General features: G+C 40.3%; 1 long non-coding RNA gene across 1 annotated transcript; it reads right to left on the reverse strand.

The window, feature by feature from the left end:
- Window positions 1–24,842, reverse strand: LOC121815382. Its single transcript, XR_006055046.1, has 3 exons — window positions 24,566–24,842; window positions 5,073–5,248; window positions 1–4,899 (listed from the first exon to the last, which is right to left on the reverse strand). It is a non-coding gene; the product is annotated as an uncharacterized LOC121815382 (long non-coding RNA).
- Window positions 24,843–25,091: the final 249 nt, after the last annotated feature.

Raw genomic sequence — 25,091 nt, forward strand, 5'->3', positions numbered from 1 at the left:
GTATTGCCAGTGACATACATAGAAATTCATATAAACTACATAGATTGTGAGTGCAGCCAGAACTTCATAGTAATTCCTTTATAATAGAGATGCAACAACAAAATCTCATAGATGCTCAGCAACCCTGCTTTTATATAGGAATATAACCAGAATGCAAACAGGTTAGTAATTAGTTGAGTTGAATCCCCACTGCAAAAAGATGTGCAGCTACCACATCAGACCATGATTGGTACCTGCCCCAGGTAAGCTGTGCAGTCCCCTTGTGAGCATAAGTGGTTGCCTTTCAGGGTGTTGCTCAACCTCTAGGTGAACAGTTGCAATCATATGAATGTGAAAACATGCAATCACTGTTCAACCACCAAATTTTCCCAGTTGCGAGTCAGTTGCCTCCTATTTATACTGTGGTGCCCATGAGCCTTAAAGACAGTCAGACAAGTGACGTGACATGTGTGCATATAATGCGCAATTTAATATGTTTAAGATTAAATGTTGAATTTGGAAAGATCTATGCAAATCACCCCAATAACCATGCACCTCAGACTGTGCCCTCGTTGAGCTGTATCAACACAGCATCTTCCCTGTGGTGGAAGGAGCAGTGTTTTGCCTTAATTAACCCACTTAGATTGTATTTGAGGCCGAGATTAAACGATACCTTTCATTCTGTGCCAGTAGCCAGCCTTGTTTGTCTTCAGGACACAGTCTGTTTTAAGTCAAGGGTAAAGAACAACGCATTGGGTGGTTTACCAATTGTGTACCTCAGAGTTGGGATAAGTGAGCAGAGACCCTCTCTCTTATGAATTGATTACTTTTGCATCACTCTGGCGTTTCTTGCTTTCCTTTGTATCGGTGTTTTTGTGTGTGTCTGAGTGATACAGGGAAGGGGGAGCCTGGCTCTATAACACGAATTATTTTCAATGGAGAAACCCGCTATCACAAAAAACAGGAAATTAGATAGGTTAGACATTCTTCTTAGCTTCAAAAAAGTCCATCTTTGGTATTCATGTGAGCCCATGAGGGACCTGTCGAGGAACCTCCCTCCTAATATTCAGAAGGATTAACTCTCGGTGTGATAGAGGACACACTTCCTTTCCCACATTCCTGTTATAAGAACTAATTAACAGGCAGGAAAAACATTCAGCCTCGAACATTCATTCTATTCAATTCAAAAGACTCACTCACGGACCACTCATCCTGAAAATGTCAGTTTGTGCCCAATAGATTTTTGGCAAAGTGAATTAGTCAGTACTTCAAACTGTGTGTCAGTCAAACACTTGAGTAATGAATAAGTAATTCAGGTGTTTGCTTTCTGAAGGAGGAATAGATCAATTGCAAAGATCTTCAAAATGCAGCCATATCACTCACTGACAGAAGAAGGGAGAGAAATCGATAGATCAGCTCTAACCTAAATCAGTATACGATGTCTTTTTCTTTTTTTATTTTCAGCCACAACTTTCTGACAACTGATAAACAAGACACGTTTTGCATGCAATCAATAGTGTTTGCAGGACCGTTCGACTGGGTCGGACCGATTTAAAAATTAACTCGCTTCCCTGAACTGAAGCCTATACTTAGAGCTTGTCGGGGTTTGACCACACACTTACACAAATTAAAGTGATCTACGCATCTAGCAAAAACAAAACTGCAATAAATCTTTCCTGCCGTTTCCCGCGGTTGCCGATCCTCTATCACACGTGGCCTTTTTGGATTCTCCTCACAGAAAACTGAGGGGAGATAACAAGCCAGACTGATCCTCTGTAAGTTAACTCTTCAGAATCAGCCTTTGAGTGTAAACAACAACAGATAACAAGCTTCCATATTAAACTTTACCGCGTGTGCTCCACTCTGTTTGTGCTCTAAAGCTATTTTTATTAATTCAGAAACCTGTTTTGATATGAAGATACTGCGACAGGGCTGTAATATAAGCAGAAGCACGAGTGCAGCATCTGTAACCAACACGAATACTTAACTGTTCCTCAAAGGTCAAATGTGCAATTTACAGTGTTTCATTTTTTCTCGTGATTTATAGGAGTACAGATCGTTTCCATCAATCAGAAACTTATTAATTAAGCTTTTCTAATAGAAGGCTTGTCATTATTCATCAGGGAGAATTTATGATGTGTTATACAATAGCTAAAATAGATGAATTAATTACACTATGCGACCATTATTCTACATGTCACTGAACTTTTGATTTACAATAAATTGTGATTTTTTCATCTTCTTACCCAAACAGAGGGGAAACAATATTTATACCTAGATTAACTTTTCCCTCACTTTAGGGCCAAAAAACAGATTGTAAAGAGGGAAAATACAGTTATGAAGAATCTGCTGTTACCTGTGAATAGATATCCAATATTCCCACCTTATTTTTGGCTCCTGAGGTCTGCTCATTTTATCTGTCTGCTGTTTTCGTGCTGTGCAGATAGCGTACAATCTGTATTTGCAGCTTTTTGGCTGAAAACATTAGCCTGCTACACTTGGAAATAACACTGCTGTGAGCAGAGACGGTGAACCAAGAAAAAATGAGAGTAAGTCAAAACAATGAAAGAAATCATCTGAAAGATGCTAAAACAGTTTGAACAGCAGATTTGGGTGATAAATTTCTGTTTTTGTCTCTCCGTTTCTCTCCTCGCCATTGCTTCGTTCACTGAAATCATTCACTGGTGCAGCCGTAAATGAGTAAAATTACACCAAGTAGTTAATGCTGCTATAGTTAACTGATAGCATTGCATTTGCGAGCATAGCAGGCATTTTAAAATGAGGCAGGCTTTATTCTTTCAACCTTCCGTTTCCACTGCTGAAATATGAATAACTTAAAACTGCTCACATAAATAAATGAAAAATAACATAACTGAAAGAAATTCTAATTAAATGGGCCATATTCTTTGTGCATTTCGGCAAATGGTTGTTTGAGCATCTCCTATCCTTGAATACACGGTCTTATGCTTCTCAAAAGAATACAAGTGCAAAAAACAAAACAAAAAAACACTTGGTCACTGAATGAATGCATTTCAAATGAAATAAACTACAGAAATAAAAGGTTCTTGTTCTGTGAAAAACATGTGAAGGTCTAAAATTGGAATAATGCCCCGCTTGTTTTTTTGCTCCTTGTTCATCACCAGGGAGAAGATGTAACCAAAGTGTTCTCTGTGCGTGCTGCAGGACCGATGATTGCAATCTTTTTGATCTCTGACGGAGTGTGTGTCCTAGAAAGGATCTCCACTGGGAGATGCTCACGAACGTGTTGGAGTGCGATATGATGAACTGAAGACACGCCTGACGCCCTCCTAAAGGTGAGGGAAGCCAGAGGTGTAGTCTTAGCCTTTTCTAAAACTTGGCCAGGACCAGTAAAGGAGTTAGACTTTCCCTAAGCCTCAGCTCATGAGCATCAAGCAGGCATCTCATCTTATATCACAGCTTGTGTCACTGCTGTGCTTTGCAGCAGCATCTTTATGCCACTCAAAAGATGCCTGGCTTTGAGCTGTTTTGACGAAGTTAAGTGATGCAACCCTCCGTCTCAAATGCTGAAATGTGGCAAGTCATGTAGATGAAGTACAAATATTCTCTTAGATGTTGGGGCACGGTTTCTGCTGACATTACTGTTTCAACAACACATGATAAAAGGCTGCGAACGTGTCTCTAGTATTCACGGAGCTTCGCTGACCGACGTCAACACTGGCAACTCCTCGTTCAGTCGTGATGTGCCGAAGACAGATGAGAGAGGAAAAGATTTGCACATCTGTCATTCCTTCAGTCATAAAAAAAAGGGGGAGCCGGGTGTTGCTGTGCATCAAGGGAGGGCGCAGCATCCGAAAGCTCTGAAAGTAAGTTTATGTGAGATGGAGGAGATGTTTGAGATTCACGGGCACAGAGCGGGCTTGTGTGCTAAGACAAAGAGTGTGTTTGTGACTTGTAGAAAACACAACTGTAAAAACCTGATTATAGTATAAAAGACACACGCACACAGTTTATACATAATCCTGATCAAGCTACCTTCATTTTTTTTTAAAAATCAAAGACTACCAAAAACCATGACTTTCTAATACAAATTGATGTGTCACACCCTCGCATTGATTTGTGTCTCCTCTTAATCTCACTGATTAAGTAAACCTTCAAATGAAATGAACTCCCATTGGGTGAGACAGATAGCTGCCCGTCCTGAGCCTGAAACAGTGCTGGTGACAATTATTATATAATCTTGAATCTTATATAATAATATATATAATAATCTTGAAGGCCTAAAATGTAAAGTGTTCTACGATGACTGTGGTTGTCACTTGGAAATTCATGAAATGAACAGACTTAAATGAAAAGATGGTGAAATCAGAAAGACAGGAATTTAATCAAAATAAATCAAAATATCACCACTAGCCCGTAAACTTGGTGCACTTATTCAATTAAGAATTGGGGATGCAATTACGCCATCGTTTGAAATTTTGTGTCGGGTGAATGGTTCGACTGATGTATAAAAACATGTTTTTCTTGATTCCCTGTAATTTTATAGTGACTCACCTGTCAAAATTAATTATTACCTCCACCAAGGAGCTCTTTTGTTCTCCACGGGATGTTTCTGCTTCCTACAGATACGGTTTTTGTGAAACTGCCTGCACGGAACGTGTGCTGGGTCACATCTGCATTTATGGCATTGAAAGGATTACAGTTAGTCAAATTCAGTGGAACTGTTGGAATTGGTGATTTTCCCAGTGGACTGCATGTGTATAAATCTGAGCTGGTTTTGTGCAGATTTCAGATGTGGTGGAAATTTGTATTTGCAACCTGTTTTGTGTACAACGGAAATGGTAGCTTCTAGAACAAGAGTGAAGTGAAGAACTGTAGTAGGTGCTGAGTGATAAAGCTGATGATCCACACCATGAAGATACAGGGAAGAGTTGTTGAAGCCTGTTTAAAGAGAGAGGCGATGATTAGTGAACAGCAGCATGGATTCATGCTGAGAAGAGCTCTACCGATGGGATGTTTGCTTTGAGCGTGTTCATGGATAACCCTGTCGATCCAGAGAAAACATAAGATAGAGTTCCTCTGTCCACGAGGAACTCAGGAGAGAAAAGAAGTACCTGAAGGTGGTGCAGGACATGTATTTTACGACAGCAAGACAGTGGTGAGGTGTGCAGTAGGAGTGACAGATGGGGGCAGGATTACATCAGAGATTTTCTCCAAGTGCATTCTTGATTGCAGTGGTGATGGATTGACAGATGAGGTCAGTCAGAGCTTGGAGGGGTGGAGGTATGCTCTGGAGAGACGAGAAAGCCAGAAGATGCAAGACAGAATACATGTGTGTGAGTGAGAGGGAGACAGATGGAGAGGTGAAGATGTATGTATGTCTCTTTTCACTGCTATGCTGATGATATTCAAATCTACCTCCACCTGACTGGGGATGTTTCATCTTCACTACATCCTCCGTTTGATTGTCTGAGCGATGTCAAAGACTGGTTATCACCTAACTTTCTTACTTTAAATGAAAAGAAGACAGAAATTATTGTTTTTGATAGAAATGTGTCTCTGGGACAACTGACTGGCACATTCGGGCTGTTGCTAACCACCTCACTGATGCTGCTAGGAATCTTGGAGTTTTCATGGATAGTTCCTTCAAACTAGATAAACAGGTCTCTACTGTAGTAAAAAACAGCTTTCACCAACTACGCCTAATTTCTAAGGCTAAACCTTACATACCACACAAAGATCTGGAGAAACTCATTCATGCTTTCATCACTTCAAGACTGGATTATTGTAATTCTTTCTACTTGGGCCTACAATCTTCTCTTCTTCAGCGTTTGCAGCTGGTTCAAAATGCCGCAGCACGTCTCTTGACCGGCACTAGAAAGTACGATTCTATCACCCCTGTTCTGGCAAATTTACACTGGCTTCCTATTAAATACCGAATTGATTTTAAAATTTTATTGTTTACTTATAAAATTCTAAACAATATGGCACCTGACTACCTAGCTGATCTCCTCTGTCTGTATAGCCCTCAGAGAGCTCTAAGACCATCGGGCCAACTGCTCTTAGTGCAACCTAGGTCTCGGCTGAAGACCAGAGGAGACCGTGCCTTTGCCGTTGCTGCACCCAGGTTATGGAATACTCTCCCTCTTCATATTCGCGCATCAGATTCCATTCAGCCTTTTAAATCACGTTTAAAGACGTATTTGTTTAACCTGGCATTCAAGGCGAATTAGGGTAATTTACATCTGGCTTTGCATTTAGATTATGTAATTATTTTATATTTTATTTATATCTGTAATTTATATTTTATATTGTGATTTTTTTTTTAAATTTTTTATCTGTATCATGATTTTACTGGAAAGCACTTTGGTGTACTTCGGTCTTTAAAAATGTGCTATATAAATCAATTTTGATTGATTGATTGATGTAAGGAGTGCTGAGATCTTCCTTCCAGGATTAGAAATCGGAGGCACTGCTCAGGGCGAGTGGTTTGCAGACTAAGTAAGAGAGGCAAGGTTGTAGATGGTTTAGACATGTGCAGAGGAGGGATAGTGGATATATTGGGCAAAGGATGTTAAATATGGAGCTGCCAGGCAGGTGGAGGAGAAAAAGACCTCAGAGGAGGTTCATGGAGTAGTGAAGGAGGATATGCAGAGGGTTGATGTGACGTAGAGGTAGGATGCTAGTGGATGGAAGCAGGTGATCTCCCAGCAGCAGAAGAAGAGGGAAATGTTAGATAAGTAGCAGTAGTGTAGCAGGACTCAACTCCATGCAATCATTATATGTGCTGGATTTTAAATTGCTTCACAGGAAGAGGTTTGCATCCAGTCATTAGACATGATTAGATTATAAAGGCACAGACACATGTGTACTGCATTAACTTGACTTTTACCTGCTTTGCAAGCCACAGGGATCATTGTGGAATTCCACTTCCAGCATCATCTGTTTTCTAAGTAAATGAAGTTTGCCAACACAGACTCTAATAAAATGATGTTATCCACTGGTCTACCATTTTAAAACCTCATATTAAGCATTTCTGCCATGGCCATCCTGGTCCTTTGAAGCTAGATGTCCCATATATCATAAAGCAAAGCTCTGTTTATCTCATTTATACCTATTTTACACTAAGAAAATCATTCATGCCTGGGCTTTTCTTTCAAAATTGAAGGCTACATCCATCCTCATATCCATAATTCTGTGTTGGCATAAATCACACAGGTCTGACTATTGGTTCAGGGTCATGGCCAGAAGAAAATCTGACTAATTGCTACCATATGAATATTAATAGATCACCTTTCATGAAGCACAAATAGAAATAATTATTAAATAAATCTTTATAATTTGGCTATTTGCATGTACTAAAGTCTGGTTGACGTAAATGTGTTTACTTAGATACAGATCCCAGATGAATTAAAATGAAACTTTGTGACATTTCTTTTTTTGGCAGGGGTATGGACCCTCTGATTAACCATGATTTAAATATGCTCAACAGCAGTTAAAAAAATATCAAAGAATCAGCAATCCTCTCAAGTATTTCTTTGTGCAGCGCTCCGTAGCAGAGGAGACCAGACAGTCACAAAAACCTTTGACTGACTCTGCGTTTCATCCCAACTCATTAAAAAGATAGTTTTGAAGGGGGTGCAGTCCAAAATATAACCTTACACTTCAATTCACAAACTCCCTTATCTTGACTCGGCTATTGTAACAAATGTGGATGTTGAAGTTTATTGAATGAAAAATTTCACTGGCCGCGTGGACCAATTATGTGACTGTGTTGTTCAGGTATGAATCACTGACCTAAAAAACCTGAGCCATAATGACCCTCTGTCCTTAAAGTGATAAGTATTGAGCAGCCTGTGGAGTCATTGGCCTCTAATGTCCTGGTTAAGGGCGGAGGAAGGCGGGTGGGGGGGGGATAGAAGAAGGACAGAAAGCTCTCTGGGCTTCAACTGCCAGCCCAGCACCTCTCACAGAATAAAAATGCAGCTCTTATCTCTGATTCTGTGGCCCCAGCTTGATCCACACTGATCTAAAACGACTTTGTAGTTCCAGAACATTATCCTGCCTCTCGGCAGCCATCAGTGGCATCGGCCAACACACAAGCATTAATTATAAATCCATTAAAAGGCCTAGTTCGTCAGCAATGCAGCCATTATCAGATGACATGTCATTATTTTCCCTCTTCACTGCAGCACTGAGCTGTGGTGGCTGCTGGCCAGTTCACTGGAACAAACATCTCATCTGTTTAAGGGTGCCGGTCTGGGAGCATATAATGCATGGTGAGTGGGTTACGGGTCTCTCGGGGTAATGTGGCACCCAGCCTGATGTTACAACGACAGTGGTTAGGATATTAATTAAGTACATTTATTTGTCAACTCTAAAATATGGTGCACATTTGCCAAAAGGGCTCATCTCATTGCAATACAAACACAAGTAAATGATACAAACTTCTGCATCAGCTTTCATATCTAATTGATGCATCTGATGCAGAAAGTTCCAGAATAAGCAGAAAATGGACTGTGGGCTTGTCTCGTCACGTAGCCACATCCACAGACGAGAATGAAGTCTGAGTGATCTACCGCCGAGGGGAATCCTAAAAGTGACATTAAAGCATTAAATTATAATAACTACTTGCTTTGTGCGTCTCGGTGACAACAAAATATAAGAAAGTTTTCAAAGTGGTAAGGGTGATTCTTTCAGTTCCTGATTCTTATTGTCTGTTTGCAAGATGTGTTCTTAGGCTCCACTCACACAGGCCTACAAACCTGCTAGCAACCCCCTGGAAACCGCAGGTCACTAGGGAAGAAGATGTATGTCTGATGAGTTGGTAAAAGGTTGCTATGACATGAAATTGTAAAGATGTATAAGGTGAAAATCACCTTGCAGTTGCTCCAACTAATAGCAGACTGCTAAGGTTGCCTGTAGTTTGCGTGGAAGATGCCAACCTAATCTGCAAACGCTTGCCAACTACTCTCCAAGCAGTAATGAATTTGTTAAATGTGCAACACAAACAAGTTGTCAGCAGCTGCAAGACACAGCTTTAATACTGAAGGCAAATTTTCTCCAGTTCTGAGTTGTGTTGCAATTAGAACTTTTACTACGAGCCAGTAAGTAGCTGGTGTGTTCCTTATAAACTACAGGCGACTGCTTCAGCCTGGTAGCAATCGCCCTGTTTGCAACCACTTGCTGACTGGTTGGAGGAACTGCTGTACAAATACTTTGTTACTGTACCTTTACTTTACTCAAGTATTTCGTTTTGGGCAACTTTTTATCCCCCCCCCAAAAAACACACATTTTTACTCAAGTATTTGTACTTTCTACTCAAAACAGGATTGTTACTTTTGGTTTAATGCATCTGAGGGAAATTTCTATTTCTTTAATCCCTAACAGTATTTATTTTCTATTAAGGCGTGGAGGTAAAGTTAAAAAGGTTTTATTCCCATGTACTGCTATTATTTTATTATTTTATTGAAATAGCACAAGGTTCAGTTAGTTTTGCAAAAAACACAAAACAGATGGTAGAAACGTCTTCCAGAGCTGTTTTTACTTTCTTACACTGAGTATGTTGCACCCTCAGAGAGACATGACTCCATTCAACTTTTTCTTGCAACTTTATTCTCCTCAGTTCAGGTTTGGAGTTTACAGGCAGAATAGCGTATCATCAGCAAAATATTGCTCCCTCACGTCACAGACACTGTTTTTTTTCTGCGCTTACTGATGACATCACACATCTGAACTCTGACCTCCTGGAGTCAGTAAACTACAAAAATGAACTAGAAATGTGTCCGAAAACAAAACACAATTAAATAAGAATAGTCTTTAAAGATTTTCCCAACAATTCAGAAAAATTTAAGTTTTTTAACTACTTTTAGAGCGCAACAAGTACACAGTACAGTTCAGAGCTTTTACTTTACTCGAGTAAAGACTTCCATCCAGTTCTTGAATTTTTACCAGAGTATTTTTAAAGTATCTGCACTTCTGCTTTGGTAAAGAATATATTTGGATTTTATGCCACCTCTGCTGACCTCTCTTTAGGCTTTCGTGACTGGGGCCATAAAGGAACAGTTCCCCCTAAAATCAAATTCACAGTTTTTTCCTTCTGCCTGTAGTGCTATCCATCCACCTTCAGAGTTTTGATGCGAGTTGACTAAGAATTGGAAGATATGAGCCGTAGAAGTGTCTGCCTTCTCCTGAATTTAATGCAACCAGATGGCACACGTGGTGCACGAAGTGCCACAGAGCTGATGTCGGTGTCGCTTTCCAGAATCAGTAATGATTCTATAAACCCCGTTGTTGTTAGCATTTTCCTGTAGCAGCAATTTTCTTTTTTCCTATCTACACCCATCGACCAAAATACACATATAGCCAACTAATGTTACAGTTCAGCTCAGAGAGATCACAATTAATGGTTGATTCCTGTCATTCTGTTTCTCTCATTCTGTGTCGCATTACGGATAGAGCACACTTTTCCTGCAGAGTGATACAGTTTGTGTATGAAGTTTGGTAGAAAAAAAATAGTTCCTACATAAAATTTCTGGCCAAGTTTTGGATTTTTTTGTTTTTATTTCTTTCTTTTTTTTTGTAGTTTTGAGCAGCACAAGACACGTGCCATTTAACCCTATTAACCCCAGCTAAATTTCCCAAACTGTGCAGCTCACATCAATACTAACTGCATGGATAAATGTCGCTAAAGCCAAAATACATGAATTCAGCGGCCCATTTAACTGTGTTTTTCTTCTCTCGGTAATATGCCTGAAATTCTGTAATCCAAGTGAGGCTCATAAAACTAATTATTTTCCATACTGTTAAAGTAAAGACTAGATCAGAGAAGACACTGTTCTTCCCGGAGCACAAAGGCTTATCATATTAAAAGTTTCCTACTGTTGGAACCGCTCAAATACAAGAGCTCAGATGCTCGCTCACTCAACTTGGAGAGGGATCGTATGTCAGTGCCAAATTACACTGTAGTTTGTCTGTGTGGCAGGTGGACTGTGCGTAAACAATAAGAACCAAACCAATCCAATTTGATTTTTGCTCTGTTGTGCAGCTTAGATAAGCTGTAATCAAATGGCACGGTGCAGCTCAGGAACAGGGAAATCAGGGAACCTTGGGAAATCACATACAGAGCTGTGGATAGACGTTTGTGGGGCAAAAAGCTCTCCTGTGTTTCTTCTTGAAGTCTCTGAAATGACACATTCAACATGAACAAATAGATGGTTTTGACCCGAGATGACTCAATCGGTGTCTTCCTCCAAGACGATAAAATGAAAATGACTAATTAGTGGGAGGCAGATGGCCACCTAAAATTAAGTCCTGTCTGATAATAATAAATGAACAACTATTGAAAGGAATTTGAATCCTTCCTATTTTCACCACACAATTTCTCTCATTCTATTTAAAAAAAAAGAATCACAGTTTAAAAACCACAAAGACGCAGGAAACTGTGCGTGTACAAAATTAGCCCCAGGCTTATCGTAATTTGCCCTGATTTGGACTCAAACATCTGAGCCTCGGGGCTAAACGCACAGGGAGACAGGGAGAGAGACTGAGCCGAGCGCTCCTTCACCCTCACCTTTTCCTATTTATAGACTTTTGTTCTTTCAATAGTTCTCAGAGGATCTGATGACTAGATGCCACTTTCTTCTTTGTTTCATATGCTGTTGTTCCCCTGGCGGTGCGTTCTTTTGGGGGGAGGACTAATGATACCTACAGTGTTTATTTCTTTCGACTGTGTTATCCACACTCCCTCTAAACAAGACATCCTCATTATCCCCAACTGCGCTCTCATAGGCAGAGCCCCTGAGCTGTAATTCCTATCAGTGTTAACTCCTGCAGAAGGGAGTAGGTATTCATTATGAGTTGATCATGTTTTCTTTTAGTGGCATGTTGCTTTTCAGTTGACACTAATAGAGCTGGTAGGACAAGATGCCAACAATCTACATCCACCTTAATGTTTGTCTTTCTTTTAAAAACCATTTTGCTTTTTCAAACTGCTGGAAGAAATTAAAACCAATTAACTATGTAAGTGATATCAGTAACATTCCTAATGGATGAGAGAAAAAATACTGACAACAGCCAGTGCTACTCCTCAGCCTCACACCTATAGTATGCAGTTGAAAAGCCAGGTGACCTCTTTTATGACTCATTCACAAGATTTTCACAAAACCTGACCTTTGACCTTGAGGTGGAGGTCACTGAGATTTGAACCCGTCTAAGAGTTTTAGTAGATGCACCTACGATGTAATTTTGAAGCTCCTACGTTGCCTCGTTCTCAAATGATCAAATTCACAAACATAGGCGTCCACACCACCCGCCCGCCTGCTCACCTGCCCACTCAGCAGGGTGACGAAAGAACTCATCACCCTTTTACAGCCGAGGGGTAAAAAATGCTGAAAAAGGAAGTTGAAGACAATAAGAGAAGAGCAGTGTAAAATAGTTTTTGCAGGTATTTTCATTCATGAATGCATCTCTTGATTGTAGATTGCAGAGAGACTGTAGACTGTTTTCCAATGATACGCCTACCTCCTCCAAAGTGCTGTTGATTTGTTGCAAAGGGTTTTTCTTCTGCAATCATCCACTTTACTTCTTCTGTGGTCTTTCAGGCCTGCTGGTGTGGGGATCTCTAGTCCAGTCCTTCTTTTTTAAGATTGTACCAGTTTGTAGAATTGGCCACACTTATTGAAAATACCAGTGAAAACAAATGCAAATGCAAGTTCAACATTCGGAATAATCTTCTGACCTTTAATTTGTTTCACTGGCTATGGGATGACAAGGGAACCGGTCCTATCTGGCCAATGGTTTGTCGGTCTATTGTCCAATTAATTTTGAGCCTGTGAAAATGGGGGACTGTGCATAAAAATGGCTGTAATTCCTAAAAACTTAATGCAATAATTGTTCAACACCCCTTGAAGTAAAGCTGAAAGTCTGCATTTATCTCTTGTTTGATTTGAAGTTGTGTACTTCAAAAGTTTACTTACAGATGATTCAAGATATACAACAGAATATATTACAGGACTTAAACTAAATAACTAACAACTGTTCATAAGCTAATACTAATATATGTCTAATATAACCAATGACATGAAAGACACTGCACGGTGATTTAAGTCCATCCTTCTTGGATGTATTAATACATGACCTTTTAGCGTGCTAAAGATTTTGCTACTTCCCTAAATTAAATTTCCTCTTTCCCCTTTTTGTATTTTAGTCACACAGTTCATAATTAGCCCCCCTCTCTGGTGACTTCTTTGAGTAAGCAATGATTAGTTGTGCCTCATGTCAGTGCGCTTTGGCTTTAAGGTTGAAAAAGCAAACACCTGAAAAAACAAGGAGACTCACACACACACAGAAGGCCACCTGGAATGTCTCCTGTTCTCTAAACTTGTTCTGCCTTGTTGTGTACCCGGAGCTGACAGCATGGCAGGAAAGGTGAAAGGACTGAGCTCATGGGACTGTGGAACTGACAGATCGGGTTAAGAATGCCCCACTACATGAACTCTGAACATCCGGACAAACATCATGTCCAACCCGTGCACTAAGAATATGACTGTTTGGCTGCAGATCCAGCTCTAATCACAGATAGTCAGTCTGTATTTGACAGCGTCTCCAGATGGCAGCAGGCAAGGGGACACGGCCACATGACTGCATCTTTCCGTACAGTCCTTGCTGCAAGGATGATGGCAGTATGGTTTCTGTCAGCACTAACAGATTGTTGGGAAAGAAGTCTGTCTACATAAAGTAACTATAATGAACTAATCCCATATTTGGGATACAGAGAAGGCTGAAAATGTAAAACAACGTTTTAGCAGTTTTCTGATGATTCCTGATTAGTGCTTCTGCAAGCATGACTCGGGTATGTGAGAGATATTTAATTTTACTTTCTCTCTCTCTCTCTCAAAATACACATTGATGCACTACATATACATAGTGCATCAATGATGCTTCTGTTCTCTGTGTAACTGCTTATGTGGGCTGGGAGGAAATTGCTCCTCTGCCTCTACTGATATATAATTTTACTTATTTTTCAGCCCTCAAACTGATGAATCTGATCTTTTCAGTCATTTCCAGACATTCTCTACTGCAGTCATAATTACTGTGAACTCAGCCAATAGGCCACAAGACCCCACATGTGAAAAGAAAAGCTTTTTGAAGAAATTACAGGGTAAGAGCATGCTCCAAGGCACATGAACCACTCTCCCCAGCAAGTGAAGTTCTTTAAAGGTTTCTTTGCTTTCCGGAAAGTCCTGAAGGATTCCAGTATTGCTATGAAAGCACGTTATTCTTTTGGTTTCAATCACGGATTTCTGAGGGACACTCAGTGTGAAGGCTGTTTTATTTTTTGATCACCCACAAGGCTAACCACAACCCACTGGGTTTATTGCATTCATGGGATATAATGGCCCAGTTTAAAGCATGTGCAGGAGTAGAAAAAAATCTTCCTTATATAACAGGAGGTTGGATTATAAAAGCTTACTGTACCAGTACTCTTACGCTTAATCCATATAGATGCCATTTACACTTGACAGGACTTTCTTCCAGTGCTTCCCTTTAGTATTTCTACCAGGATTGTTCAACCAAAAATCACATTGGAAGTTGTTACATTGGATGCACCAATGGCTGTCCACTTGGTCTGCAAGAAAGACTAACCAGTCTTGGATTTTAGTTGGTAGGTAGCTAGTGTCAGACTATTTTTGTTACCATTGCTTTTACAAATAAAAATTTCCCGTGCTATACCTTTAAAAATTGGAGTATTAGTTATTCGTCCATGCTGAAGATACAAACAGCAATGTATATTGTTGCGTGAAGACATTTGTGTCCTCTTACTGGGTTACCAAAGAAAAGTTTTAGAGGTTTAGAGATGATACGAAATGTAGCTGCCTGCATTTTAACCAAACCTGGGAAATTTGAGCACATTACCCCAGAACTGACATCTCTTCACTGGTTGCCTTGTCAGGTTTGAGTAGCTTTTAAGGTCCTGCTGCTCACCTACAAGGCTTTAAATAGTTTTGGGGCTTCATATCTCTGACCTTTAGCACCTCTATGTTCCATCCCATGCTCTCTGATATCAGGACACTTGGTCCTTCTAAAAGTTCCTAAAGCCAGAAAAAAAAACTGTTGGGGACCGTGGTTTTTCTTTTCGTGCTCCATCTTTGTGGAAGAACCTCCCTCAAGATATTAGGCAGGCATGCTCTGTGGAGGTTTTTAAAGCTACCTTAAAGACCCACTTGTTCACCATATCCTATGTGTCTTAATTCTATTTTTTTGTTGGTTCTTACTGCTATTCCCTTTTGCTTGATCAGTTTTCAAACTGTATTGTTTTCATTTATTTATCTTTTTTCTCTTCAAATAGCTGTTCAGCACTTATTATTATCATCATTATTATATCAAGTAATGCATGGACAAGGGGAGGACTTGTACACGAGATGCGTATAAAACATGGCTCTTGCAGAACTTTACAGCTAATTTTACTGATGCCAGAAGTCTGTGGATAGAAGAAGAATGGCCAATAAATGAACATTTTAGAGGTAAAGAAAAGTTAGAAGCACCCTTCAACCATGTTAAAAAACAATTTAAGTATTTTTGGTTTGAAACAGCTGGAAAATTGACAGGCTAAAGTGGTACAGTTAATTTAACTGACCATCATGTTTTTGCTGTCCAGGGTGCTGCACAGGTCATGTGACTGAAAACTATTAATAGACGGGGAAAAAAATAACTGGAAGACCAAAGACAGAGCTTCTGTTAAAATGGATAGGGACCCATCTGGTGAAACACGGTCTGGAAAGAGCACAAGCAATCAAGACCTTGTTCTCAGCTGTTTTGGCAGGATGGATGCATACATGGACAAAGATCAGTCCGCCTGCCTGACGGTTGCGCATTAAGACTTGAAGTGACAAGAAGGAAACTGACACAGAAAGCAGATGCCAACACAAACGGCAAGACAAGCAGCGGGAGAAGATCAATTGTGTCATCTTGGCTTTCATCAAAGTTTGTCGGGGAAGAAAATGTGCCTCTGCTTTCTCACAGTCCCCAGAGATTTATTTGTAAATGTCACACTTGTCATATCGTCAGCAGCTGTGTCTCCTGTGGATGCCAAATCGCACACACGAGCAGATGCAAATTACAAAATAACCCGCTGCTATGTATTTTAGCTTCATTTTGGAGGATTTTCTTGGTCATCTGCAGGCAAAAGAATCCTAAAATTAAAATATCGACTGCAGTTTTTGTTGTAAATTGAGATACTAGCCTGGCAATCACCACAGATACTTCCACATGCAGACACGCGCACACACACACACACACACACACACACACAGATGTTAAAAGAGTCTGTATGGTACACATCGGCGGACAGACAGTACTCAGTCACTTCTCAACCACATCTTGGTTTGTCTCTCATTAAAAATGTTTGCCTGGATGATGCCATTCTGTCTCTAACCAGCTGTGACCGTGTCATCTGTCCCAGGAATTAGTTTGTTCTTAGCCGTTTTAGACATCGAGAAAAAAAGCTCTAATTATTTGCTAGAATACCAGAGAAATTACATCGTTGTAATCGTTTTGCATCTATTTTGTCAGTCAAATATGGATCAGATTTGCATCGAAATGACAACAAGACACTTAAGAGTACGAAAAAGTAGATGAAACTAACACTAAATTAACATTTTTTTAATGTGGGGCCAGCTTCTTCTTTTTTTCTTTTTTTTTTACAGCAATTGTGTATCATGGATCCTTGCTCTAGTTTCAGAAGTTAGCAACATACGCTAGCTGCACATAGACATAGCAGCACAGATAAAGGTAAGATACCCATATTTCATCCATCTTCTTCCACTTATCTGGGGCTGAAGCTCAGAGGAGCTTAGACCTCCCTCTCCCTGGCTACCTCCTACAGCTTGTCCAGGGGAACAACAGCACGTTCCCAGGTCTGCCCCGGGGCCTCCTCCCAACCGGACATCCCCAGAACACCTCACCCAGGAGGCACCCAGGAGGCATCTTTTGCAGATACCCGAACCATCTCATCTGGCTCCTTTTAATGTGGAGGAGCAGCAGCTCTACTCTGAGACCCTCCCAGATGGCTGAACTCCTCCCCTCATCTCTAGGGTCACCCTTTGGAGAAAGCTCATTCCCGCTGCTCTTATCATCGATCTTGTTCTTTCAGTCACTACCCAAAGCTCGTGACCATAGATGAGGGTGGCGATGTAGATCGGCTGGTAAATTGAGAGCTTCGCTTTTGTGCTCAATTCTCTCTTTACCACAATGGACAGGTACATTGTTTGCATCACTGCAGCCACAGCACCAATCCATCTGTTGATCTCCTGGTCCCCCCTCCCCTCACTTGTGAACAAGACCCCGAGATACTTAAACTCTTCCACTTGGGGCAAGAACTCGTCCTGAGCTGCAGTGGGCACTCCACCCTTTTCTGGCTGAGGACAATGGCCTCAGATTTGGAGGTGCTGATTCTCATTCTCACCACTATACAATACCGAGTGGAAAATAAACTGTTACACATTAAACAACCCACGTGTCATCCACAAATGACAGAGAGAAAGTCCAGGACATGCCAGTAAAATAATTCCCAGCATGGTCCTTCCCCCACGGGCATTTTTCTTAAAGGCGTCTATTTTAATTAGTGTAGTCTAAAATAATTGAGCAAATATTTGCAGAGCTACAAACGAGGTAAGACCATGAAATTACCACTTGTGCACTTTAGCAGTGTGTTTGATCTTTTAACACTATAAAAATGGACATTTTAATATGAAAGTCTTTGGGCACAATATCTCTTTACAGTCTGCCTCAAGTTTTACCTGGAGCGACTGCAGATTTGCCACTTTTGGCTTCATTTTTCAGTTCTGCCCCTTGGTAGTTCCACAATAAAGTTTTTCATTATGTCAAAATGAGGGATTCTATATGACTTCAGAGGACCTTTATACATTTTTTGCTAAAAATTAGTGAAGCATCTGCCGAGTAAATATGCACTACTAACAGTGGTAATGCATCCAGCAGCTGGTTGGCTGGCCTTAGTACAAATACTGAAAACTTGGAGACAGACTGTGGAGTCTGTGCATGGTAATACAAGGTAATAACAATCCTCTGCTTACTGGCAGGTAAGAATGTGGTTTAAAATGGGGATTATGCCTGGGACTATTGCTTGCACAGAAGTGTTCAGTGGCTGCTTGGCATCTTAAAAACATTCGCTTCACTGTTCTGGCATGCCAGAACAGTGAAGAGTTTTTTTATTAGCTTTGGACAAGGCCAGCCTGACTGTTTCCTTGCTTTTCCCGTCGTTATGCTAAGAAGCAAACTGGCTTCCAGCAGAAAGATTAATATTCGCTTAGTGATATCAGTCATCATCATCTGTCAAAGAGAAGGTTAATGAGCACATTTCCCAAACTGCTCAAATATTCCTTTAAAAGTGTTGACTGCATGTACTGTGAAAGAAATCGCGTATGTAAGAGTCTGCACAGAGATGGAGACATTTTTTTTTAACAAAAGAGAGATGCAAATTTTCTGTCAAGCTTTCATAATGTTCAGCATTGCGCTCTCCGCACCCCGCAACTCCTAACGTATGGCGTGATCCATCAAACCATTCATTTTACATTCACGGCTTTGTGAATCTGTTCAAGCAGCGACGTCATGATATAGGTCACTTTGACATTATTCTCCCCCACAGCTTCTTTCAGACATTTTCCATGACGAGTTACTGTGATGGCACAAGTGATATGTAAAGCATGTCAGCTCATATTCTTACCATAGCTGCTGTATTTTGAAAGTGACATTGATAATTAGAGAAGTTGCATTCCTGTTTATAATAATCTGACCATGCACACGCTTTAGTGAACTGATCAGAGAATTATTAAACTCTAGCTTATGCACGTTTACACTCCAGCACCACTCCAGGGGTGACGTTTGTTAACTCTTATAATCTGACTGAGCCTGCCTGGATAAATTTGTTCAGATATTAAAGTTAGTCCTGTTCATAAAGGTGTGCAAATATAATTGGTATATCTTGGCAATGTCACATGTCATACTCTGTGTCCATTACAACAGAGACTTTACTATAAGGTTAAAATTTCCAAATAATTTGTTCTTTAATGGACGTGAAAATGCGAATGAGGGGAAACTCAACATTCATGAAAGGTGTTATGCACTCGGGGTGCCCCTGCCACACAAACTGTGTACTTCGCGCTCTCTCTGATCTTCACGCGGAAGGAATTTTCCGGTGCTTTAGATGTGGAAATAGTTTGAGGGTTGCACTTTGTCGTGCGGTGCAGGAATAGTTTGGCAATACAAGACTGAGACCCTTCATTCCTGAAAACACTCGTGTTTTTTTAGTGAGTGAAATAATTCAAGATGCAGAAGACAGGGTCACAATCAGACTTTGTGCTTTGTGAAAAATGACATGTAAAGATCACTTGGTCCAAACTAGCAAAGATTGTTGTTGTGATTTTTGTGATAAAGTGTATTCAGACATTAAGGAGAAACTTTCAGATGCCGTCAGAATATCTGAAGCAGGGCTTATTCAAAGGGGGCTTTTGATGCTGAGTGTGAAGCGGGTACGTAGCGCGGTGCCAGACGGCCAGACTCGGCACACGAAGGCGTTAAAGTTCAGCCTTCATTCCTGCTTTGACAGGCGACACTTTTAACAGGCCCATAAGTTGTCTGCACTGGTACAGGCAGAACAAGTGTATAAATCATAAATCAAACGGTTCGCTGCGGCTGGGACGTTACTGCTTTTAACAGAGATGACTCAGACAGAATGAAAGAAGGAGAGCCAAAAAGATTTTTTACTGCTGCGATCCATCCGTCATAGGGTGCTTGTAGTGAATAATCAGCTGCACACCGGTTCAGCAGGTGTAAATGGCCTTTGATCGTTACAGAAGGCGATCCGTTAGAGCGTCTTTGTCCATTCTGGCCATCTGTTCGGCATAAAACATCTGGGATGCTGCCATAATTTGCTCAAACACTGAGAAATTATGCATTTCACAATTGCATTCTGACTTGATAAAATTACAGTGGTAGGACTAGTATAGTTGGCAAAACTTTCCGCGTGTCAAACCCTATATTTAAAAAATGCTGCAAATGAGATTTGGAGGGAATGTTTGGAAACGATCAAGCATTATTATGTCGGGGGCATAAAACTGTCTGCATTATATTACCAATAATTTTGCATTTAATTGCACGAAAACGGTGAACTCTCGCATTTAACTTTGGTTTACTAGCCAAAACCTGCTAAAGTGCAATTTTGCAGCCCGTGCTGCGGATTGCATTGCCGAGCAGCTGATGGATATCAGTGTCAAACTGTTAAATTAACACAATGAGTAATGAGAGTTCTGCCCTTCAACTTCACAGTGTATTTGTCATTTATGCGTGGCTTTACCTGCCACCGTGTCAGCATGTCCACATGCTGTAACAACGTGGAGTGTCATTGAGGAAACATGGCCCGAGACCTTGTTTTTTGTCCACATCCATCCATCACAGTTCCTTCAGCGCTAATCAAGTCAGCAGCGCACCTCCTATACAGATCACTGGTTTCTCACAGAAAAAACGCCTGCCCTTCACCTCATTTGACCAAAAGCAAGCCCTCCGTAGTAAAAATGATCCTAACACACACACACACACACACACTTCCCTTCGCCGTCTACAAACTGATATGCGAGTTGGATTCCAATTTCCGGTTTCTGTTTGGCAAAAAAATGGCAACACGAGGCAAGTGATGAATGAAGGGTTTATATGGGCAGTGGCCTACTTGAATGTTAGTGTGTGACTGATAGCTGCATCCATCACTCGAAAGTCATTATTCAAAACACATCAACTAACTATTGAGAAAAGTGGGTCAAAAGAAGGAGAACTTGGTGAGTGGACTGATACGACATAAGGGAGGGCTGCATCGGGGCATTTGAAGTTTAGCTCTGGCTCTCCACCCCGTGACAAATCACCGCAGCACCAGAGTTAATGTCAACGCAGCAACTAAATTAACATTATACGGGCGAAATCTGGGAGCAGAGACAGCAAAGGTGGAATTTACCTCAGGGTCTGGGGAAGTTAACACATAATCCTCCATCAGAGGAATACCTGATGAGGACATGTTTATATGTATGAGCGTCGCTGACACTTTTTATATTCCCATGAAGTGGTGTAGCAGATGGTAATAAAATTCAGACGCCTACATGTTAATGTTTCGTGCTGGGTTATATGTGTTTGTATTCATGTATGTGAGGGAGCGACGGAGGAGGAGGACAAATCTAGTAATACTGTTTTCCTCGATAATACCAAAAACAGTAAATATAGTTATCACACGAGAAAATCTTTTTGTGGGCATTTACAATATATAGGCACAGTATATTGGCATATACTACAAACCTATACTACAAACTTATAATAAAAACATCTAAAATGTGCAAGCTCCCACTTGAATTTATGAGCACCTTCACATGGAGAAATCGGGTGATGGCAAGAAATCAGAAAAGACATTTACATGCGCAGCAATAACTTGGTCAATTCCCCAACCTCAGAACTATATTTTTAACCAAGATTTAAATATTTTGAGTGAATTAATGAAATATGAGTCTGCAACCTGAAGATATTTGGTCAGACCCTTTTCCACTGGCAACAGAGAACAGCAGTGTTTGTAGAGAGCAAACAGTTTTTTCTTTTTCCTTTTTCCAAACTTTATAATTGTTTGAACACAGGAATACAAAGTCTCTGCTTTTCTTTTCAGCCTCGCTGCCACTGCTGTTAACACTATGACAGAAGTCAATGTCAGACACATGGATTCTCATAGATTTTGTTACGAATCTGGAGTTGGTTTTTCTGCATTTACACAAAGAGGAAAGTTCACATTTTTGTGAATCGAAAGCTTTAAGGGTTCTGTGTTTTTCAGACTGAATGCACAGATGGATGGGCATAAAATGCAGAGGAGAATTTGTGCTAACAAGCAAAAGCTTGTAGATTACCCAATTAATTGAAAGTGAAAGTATATTAATTCAGAATGAAAATATTTAATTGCTTGCCTAGCCTGCCTTTCCTTGATCTGACAGCAATTACCAAACCAATCCTTCATGCCGTATCCCTCACTGAACAAAATAAAAAATGGTTTGCATCCACACAGTAATATTACGGAAAAATATCCACATGTGTTTATCATTTTATCTGCATCAGTGGATATGCTTAACACGGAAAGTGAAAAGAAAAATAACAATAAGTGTGCCCTGATGCATTTTTACATTACTGAGCGATTGAGCCACCTCTCATTTCTTTACATTTTACAGTTCTGTGACTTAAAAAAACACAACATGTCCAAACATGTGCAGTATATAAGGCAAAAACAGAGTTTACAATTCTAATTAGTTTGAAAGTCAATAGTTGATATGACTACCTTTATTTTTCAACACAACCTGAACTCTGTTAGGCAGATTTGTTGAATTCCTTTAAGAAATCTTCAGGAATAGTTCTCCGTGATTCTTGAAGGATGGTAAGTTATGCTGAAAAATGAAGCCATTTATCAATAAACGCATGGTGGATCAAAATCTCACCTTACTTTGCTGCATTCATTTTTTCATATATTTTGACAAGCACCAAACCATGACAGAGCATCCACCATAATTCACAAATAGCTGTCGACGTTCACTGTTGTACCTCTTGCATGACCTCCTCTATGTATATATATTAAAGGCAATTTGAGCCAAATATTTCAATTCTGGATTCATCACTCCATCAGACCTGTGGTACCTGATCTTTAGTCAACTTCTTATGTAATCTGGCATACCTCAGCCTTTTCTCCCTTTTTCCACTTCCTTAAGTATGGCTTCTTGACAGCCACCCTTCCACTGAGACCATTTCTGATGAGGCTTCAGTGAACAGGCTTCAACTAATGGGTCAGATGTTTCTCTCAGGTCCTGTGTCAGGTCTTTGCTGGATTTTTCTATTTCTAAAGGACATGACTTTCACACATTGTTCACCTGCTTTAGATATTTTTAGGCCTGTCATGTTTTCTTTTGTCCTCCACTAGTCCGGTTCCCTCAAATTTTTTAAGCACATACTGCACACCATGCGAAGATATGCCCAGTATGTAAAGATACAATTTAAAGTTGGATCTTTGCTGAGCTGTCTGTTATGTGCAAACACAACTCTGGTTTATCCCTTGAGTTAAATGCCTTTTTTATGCTTGAATGATTCATAGGTCAGTGTTAAATGGTTTAAAGGAAAACATGAAAAGGACTGGACTGAAAATGGAAAATAAATGTTGAAAGAACTTCAGGAAGCCTGCAGAAAACAACTATCCATTTTTTGTTTTGTTTTCAGTAGTCCTAGTTGCTACAAAGCCAAATCTGTAATCATAAAATGAACAAGATATGTTTTACCTAGAACATCAATAATTATCTTCAAGTCAATCTGCACTTGCATTAAAACTTCACAGTGATGTGCTGATTGGTTTACACTTGGAACTAAGGTAACAGCTACTGATATGCACCTTTCCATGTGCTACTAACAAGTATCATTTGGGAAAGTGCAGTGAAGTAAAGTTAAGTTCAAGGCAGGAGAAAGCCAGATATTACCACTGATGTGAAGGTAGGAAAAGCCATGCATACACGGGCAAAACATGCAACAATAAAACAGAAAGAACATTGTGGCCTTGATGTCTGTGTTGCAGAAAGAGGGCAATTTCAAAGGTTGCTGCAGTACTAACAAAAGTTTAACAGCAGTGAAAAGAAAATCATTTCAGAGGTCTCGAGCAGAGAGGGGAAGCGAGAGTGAGAGATTTCTTTATTCAGCTGAAGCATAATGATTTTACGGGGCAGTGAGGAAGGAAACCGAGTGAACGGAGTGGTCTCATAAGTGGAAATAAAAGACCCTTCTAAAAATATACTGAATGCACTGTGATAATACACAGTTCAGTGTGTTAGGGCTTAATGTGATGTTGGGACACACAGTAAATCTGTTTACATGCTCACGCATGGAAAGCCCATAATTTAAATCAGTGAATTTTAGGGTGAAGACTCAGTTTAAGGTTAGGCTAAGATTAGATTAGGGGTCGGCTTTAGCAAATAATGAGGCGCTACAGTACTGTAGATCTCAGTGCAAGTCAGTGCGTTGGGTTTGTGCATACAGTCATAGCACAGAAGGCATTTCCTTTTCAGTCTGCTGCTTCAGAGGTCTCCAAGTGAACGCAGTGAATTTACTGGCTCAGTTAAAGCTTCTGTAAAGCAGGTTTTGGGCAGACTTTGGTCATGAAAAAGTTGCTGAAGGTGGCAGCTCAGGGGATAACAGTAACACAAACCCAAGAGGGAGGGAGGAAAGCAGTGACACCATAAATCTCCCTGTACAGATTATTCTCAAATGATCCCCAACCTTTTAGGCGCACACATCATGTGTGATGGGCTTCACAAATACTATCTGCAGGAATAAAAAACGGGCACACTTGAGAGGATTGACGATTTTGGTTTCCGCTGACCATTATTTATTTTCAAGTGGCAATACATGCACACAGTTTTTATTGTTTTACTGCAGTGTATTTCTAACAGATTATTATATTATCTCCCCGTGCACAGACATCACTTTTACCAATAAGCACAATTACATGTTAATGGTGTTAACAGAGACTTAATAGACTCACCTGAACACTTGCCGTGTGTCTTCTGCTGCATTTAGCTGCAACATCCTCCCAGGATTTTCTTTGTTTTGCCTGCGTTGATCATTTTCTGTCCGCTCGTCTCTGTCATTCTCACTCCAAGTGCTTGTTGATCGTGTGACTAATCAAGTGTGATGGCAGGCAGAGATCATGCTGTGGCAAAGGTCTGCAGTTTTGAGTAAATGTCAGCTGCCCCGTGTCATTTTCCATTTTTAACGCCGGCTCTGAAACTCTTGGGCAACAAACCCAGAAAAGTCTTCTGACGCAGCACTTTCTGCAGCTCTGTAACAAAAATGTTTTAATACGACTGGACTGTCAGTGTGCGCGGCTTGATCAAGCTGGTATTTCGACTTTCGACTATTACCTCATTTATTTTAATGTTTTCATTCACATTCGTAGCTGTTTAGCTGGTTTTCTCCCATTCTCCCAAATCAGAATTTGTGCTGATTTTGCACTATCCCCACCAACGACAAAATAAATTTTTACTTCATGTTTCATTTCATTGCTTTAC

This window comes from Haplochromis burtoni, unplaced genomic scaffold (genome assembly GCF_018398535.1).
Source record: "Haplochromis burtoni strain Fernald_Lab_line unplaced genomic scaffold, NCSU_Asbu1 Contig_199, whole genome shotgun sequence".
Classification (NCBI taxonomy): domain Eukaryota; kingdom Metazoa; phylum Chordata; class Actinopteri; order Cichliformes; family Cichlidae; genus Haplochromis; species Haplochromis burtoni.